Source organism: Mustela nivalis (assembly GCF_964662115.1).
Source record: "Mustela nivalis genome assembly, contig: HAP1_SCAFFOLD_1103, whole genome shotgun sequence".
NCBI lineage: Eukaryota > Metazoa > Chordata > Mammalia > Carnivora > Mustelidae > Mustela > Mustela nivalis.
In genome coordinates, this window is record NW_028135561.1 from 131,423 (window position 1) to 136,909 (window position 5,487).

The 5,487-nt window shown below is 49.8% G+C and overlaps 1 pseudogene across 1 annotated transcript; it reads left to right on the plus strand.

Annotated features, from left to right (window-relative positions):
• Window positions 1–1,015: 1,015 nt before the first annotated feature.
• On the plus strand, window positions 1,016–4,917 carry LOC309857714 (serine/threonine-protein phosphatase 2A 55 kDa regulatory subunit B gamma isoform pseudogene; annotated as a pseudogene). Its single transcript has 2 exons — window positions 1,016–1,708; window positions 4,789–4,917. The product of its transcript is annotated as a serine/threonine-protein phosphatase 2A 55 kDa regulatory subunit B gamma isoform pseudogene (transcript).
• The last annotated feature ends 570 nt before the right edge of the window (window positions 4,918–5,487 follow it).

A 5,487-nucleotide genomic window follows, 5' to 3' on the forward strand; every position in this document is an offset into this window, starting at 1 on the left:
AATGAAATCTTGCCATTTGCGACAACATGGATGGAACTAGAGCGTATCATGCTTAGCGAAATAAGTCAGGCGGAGAAAGACAACTATCATATGATCTCCCTGATATGAGGAAGTGGTGTTGCAACATGGGGGCTTAAGTGGGTACGAGAAGAATAAATGAAAGAAGATGGGATTGGGAGGGAGACAAACCATAAGTGACTCTTAATCTCACACAACAAACTGAGGGTTGCTGGGGGGAGGGGCTTTGGGAGAAGGGGGTGGGATTATGGACATTGGGGAGGGTATGTGCTTTGGTGAGTGCTGTGAAGTGTGTAAACCTGGTGATTCACAGACCTGTACCCCTGGGGATAAATTATATGCTTATAAAAAATAAAAAATTATATTTAAAAAAATTGAATTTGGGGAAAGTATATGCCACTGTAATATTTAAAAATGTGAGAACTTCCAAATATATATTCCTGAAGTAACAGATCTTGTGGGTCAATATATTTAAAATATATCATTAGGATCATAAGATAACAAATAATCTGGATGGGGAGGAGCGGGCGGCGCGAGGGAGGGGCCTGTGGAGCAGCAGCGGCGGCGGCGGAGGCGGCGGCGGCGGCGGCGGCGGCGGCGGCGGCCCCAGCCCGCGCAGCCCGGCTCGGCCCTGGCTCGGTGGGCGCAGCGCCGCGGGGTACCCTCCCGCCGCCGCGCAGCCAGGCGCCCGGGCACCAGGCCGCCACTGCCCCCGCCGCCGCCGCCGCCGCCGCTGCTGCCGGGCGCAGGACGCAGAGCGCACCGGCCGGGATGAGCGCCCGGGCCCTGGCCCGCCACCACCCGCGGCCGCCGCCCGCCGCGCGCTCGCCAGACCGCGGCGCCCGCCCCGGTCGCCCCGCCCGTCCCAGGCCGCCCCCAGCCACGATGCCCGGCCCCCGGGGCCCTGGCGGCCGCGCCCCTGCTAGGCTGCGGCGGCATGGCCCGCGCGCCCGGCGCGACCTCTGCGGATTGCATCGGTGTGCAGCGGCGGGGCATGCCCAGGGCACCGGGCACGGCCTTCAATGGGCGAGGACACGGACACGCGGAAAATTAACCACAGCTTCCTGCGGGACCACAGCTATGTGACTGAAGCCGATATCATCTTACTGTTGAGTTCAACCATACCGGAGAGCTGCTGGCCACAGGCGACAAGGGTGGCCGTGTGGTCATCTTCCAGCGGGAACCGGAGAGTAAAAATGCGCCTCACAGCCAAGGCGAGTATGACGTCTACAGCACCTTCCAGAGCCATGAGCCTGAGTTCGATTATCTCAAGAGTCTGGAGATAGAGGAGAAAATCAACAAGATCAAGTGGCTTCCGCAGCACAATGCCGCCCACTCCCTGCTGTCCACCAACGATAAAACTATCAAACTATGGAAGATCACGGAACGAGATAAAAGGCCTGAGGGATATAACCTGAAAGATGAAGAAGGGAAGCTTAAGGACTTGTCCACGGTGACGTCACTGCAGGTGCCTGTGCTGAAGCCCATGGATCTGATGGTGGAGGTGAGCCCACGGAGGGTCTTCGCCAACGGCCACACCTACCACATCAACTCCATCTCCGTCAACAGCGACTGTGAGACGTACATGTCGGCGGATGACCTGCGCATCAACCTCTGGCACCTGGCTGTCACCGACAGGAGCTTCAGTATCCTTTCCCGCACCATCTCTCAGGGGGCTTCCGGAAGGGGGGTGCTGGCTCAGTTCTGCTTTTACTCAGTTTCTTCAGCAAGTGAGGCACCGATCTGGAATCCTGATGAACTGATTTATGAAAACTCTAAATCCATGGCTGCCGAGGGTTATATTTGACCCCTTGCCTTCTCTGGATGGCTGTTTTCTCTGTCGTTCTGGGACCGCCTCGGAGACCCCAGAGGAGAGAGAGTTCTGGGGTCTGTCCTCCCAGAGGAGGGATGGCAAACCCATTGGAGAGTCAGACGGAGGCTGCTCTGGACTCTCCTCCCTGCAGCCCAAGGCAGGGGCCTGAGTGTGTGATGAGCAGCCTTGGGGTCCCGGCTTAGGGGGATAGTCGAGGTGTCAGGAGCCCAGCTGGAGGGGGGCCTGCCTGGAGATGCCCTATATCTAGGCAAGCTAAGGGCAGTAGGATGGACTCTAGACCCTGCTGGCTGGTGAAGAATGAACTTGGTATACAAGCACAAGCCTGGGAGGAGCCCCCATGGACAAAGCAGGCAGGTTGCTACCGTGTCACTGTTTGCAGGCCAGTTATAATAATCCTACACAGTGGGGCTCTGCGCCTGAAAACAAACAAACAAACAAACAAACAAAAAACCAAAAAAAAAAAAACAAAAAAACAAAAACAAATAATCTGTATGTATTTTATATGTTATTTATTTAAACAATGTCATATACTGTATTTCCCTGTTTCATTAAATCTTCTACAAGCTTATTGTAACAACAATAACAAAAAAAAAAAAAAAGAAAAAAGAAAAACAAAAAGACTCCCCACAAAGCTGCTAGCACTGATAAACAAATTCAGTAAAGTTGCAGGATACAAAATTAATGCAAAATAATCTGTTCTATCTCTATATACCAAAAAAGAAGCAACAGAAAGAGAAATTTTTTAAAAAACATTCCATTCATGAATGCAATGAAAATAATAAGATACCTAGAAATAAACCAACGAGATGAAAAGCTTGTACTCTGAAAACTATAAAAAAAACTGATGAAAGAACTTGAGGATGACACAAAGAAATGGAAAGACAGTCCATGCTCATGGATTGGAAAAAGAAATATTTTTAAAATTCCTTTGATACCCAAAACAATCTACACATTTAATACAATCCTATCAAAAAAACCCACAATATGATTTTTCACAGAACCAGAACAAACAGGTTTGCAATTTGTATGGGATCACAAAAGACCTCAAATAGCTAAAGCAATCTTGAAAAAGGACAGCCAATCTGGAGGCATCACAATTCTGAAATGCAAGTTATATTACAAAGCTGTAGTGATCCAAACAGTATGGTATTGGCACAAAAATAGACACAGAGATCAACTGAACAGAGTAGAAAACACAGAAATAAACCCACAATTATATGGCCAATTAAATTATCTCTGACAAATCAGGAAAGAATACCCATGGGTAAAAGTCCTTTCAACAAATGGTGTCCAAAACTGGACAGCAACATGCAAAAGAATGAAATTAGACTACTTTCTTTCAACATACACAAAATAAATTCAAATTCAAAATGGATTAAAGACCTAAATGTGAGACCCGAAACCACAAAAATCATAGAAAAGAACAAAGACAATAATTCCTCTGGCATTGGCTATAGCAACGTTTTTTCTAGATAGGTCCCTGAAACAAAGGAAACCAAAGCAAAAATAAACTACATCAAAAGAAAAAGCATTTGTGCAGTGACAGAAACAATCAACAAAACTAAATGGCAAACTATGGAATAGGAGAAATTTACAAATAACACACCTGATAAAGGGTTGACATATGTAATAAAGAGTTAGAATCCAAAATCTATAAAGAAATTACAAAGCTGAACACACACAAAATGAATAATCCAATTTTAAAATGTGCAGAAGACACAGACATTTGTCCAAAGAAGACTTACAGATGATCAACACACACATTTGAAAAGATGCTCATTATCATATATCATCAGGGAAATGTGAATCAAAACTACAATGAGATATCACCTCATACCTGTCAGAATGGCTAAAATAAAAAACACCAGATATCAGGAGTGGTGAGGATGTGGAAAAAAAGGAAGTCTTGCAATGTTGGTGGTAGGAATTCAAACTGGTACAGCCACTGTGGAAAACACTATGGAGGTTCCTCAAAAAGTGAAAAATAGAAATACCCCACAATCTAGTAATTGCGCTACTGGGGTTATTTTTTTGGGGGGGGGTGGGGGTGGGGGTGGGGGTTGTTCTTGTTTTTGTTGTTGCACTACTGAGTTTTTAACCAAAGATTACAAAAACACTAATTCAAAGGGACCATGCACCCTTATATTGACTGCAGAATTACTTAACAATAGCCAAGATATGGAAGCAACCCAAGTGACCATTGATAGAGGAATGGATCAAGAAGATGTGGTATATATACACAATGGAATACTATGCAGCCATCAAAAGAAATGAAATCTTGCCATTTGCGACAACATGGATGGAACTAGAGCGTATCATGCTTAGCGAAATAAGTCAGGCGGAGAAAGACAACTATCATATGATCTCCCTGATATGAGGAAGTGGTGTTGCAACATGGGGGCTTAAGTGGGTACGAGAAGAATAAATGAAAGAAGATGGGATTGGGAGGGAGACAAACCATAAGTGACTCTTAATCTCACACAACAAACTGAGGGTTGCTGGGGGGAGGGGCTTTGGGAGAAGGGGGTGGGATTATGGACATTGGGGAGGGTATGTGCTTTGGTGAGTGCTGTGAAGTGTGTAAACCTGGTGATTCACAGACCTGTACCCCTGGGGATAAATTATATGCTTATAAAAAATAAAAAATTATATTTAAAAAAATTGAATTTGGGGAAAGTATATGCCACTGTAATATCTAAAAATGTGAGAACTTCCAAATATATATTCCTGAAGTAACAGATCTTGTGGGTCAATATATTTAAAATATATCATTAGGATCATAAGATAACAAATAATCTGGATGGGGAGGAGCGGGCGGCGCGAGGGAGGGGCCTGTGGAGCAGCAGCGGCGGCGGCGGAGGCGGCGGCGGCGGCGGCGGCGGCGGCGGCGGCCCCAGCCCGCGCAGCCCGGCTCGGCCCTGGCTCGGTGGGCGCAGCGCCGCGGGGTACCCTCCCGCCGCCGCGCAGCCAGGCGCCCGGGCACCAGGCCGCCACTGCCCCCGCCGCCGCCGCCGCCGCCGCCGCTGCTGCCCGGCGCAGGACGCAGAGCGCACCGGCCGGGATGAGCGCCCGGGCCCTGGCCCGCCACCACCCGCGGCCGCCGCCCGCCGCGCGCTCGCCAGACCGCGGCGCCCGCCCCGGTCGCCCCGCCCGTCCCAGGCCGCCCCCAGCCACGATGCCCGGCCCCCGGGGCCCTGGCCGCCGCGCCCCTGCTAGGCTGCGGCGGCATGGCCCGCGCGCCCGGCGCGACCTCTGCGGATTGCATCGGTGTGCAGCGGCGGGGCATGCCCAGGGCACCGGGCACGGCCTTCAATGGGCGAGGACACGGACACGCGGAAAATTAACCACAGCTTCCTGCGGGACCACAGCTATGTGACTGAAGCCGATATCATCTTACTGTTGAGTTCAACCATACCGGAGAGCTGCTGGCCACAGGCGACAAGGGTGGCCGTGTGGTCATCTTCCAGCGGGAACCGGAGAGTAAAAATGCGCCTCACAGCCAAGGCGAGTATGACGTCTACAGCACCTTCCAGAGCCATGAGCCTGAGTTCGATTATCTCAAGAGTCTGGAGATAGAGGAGAAAATCAACAAGATCAAGTGGCTTCCGCAGCACAATGCCGCCCACTCCCTGCTG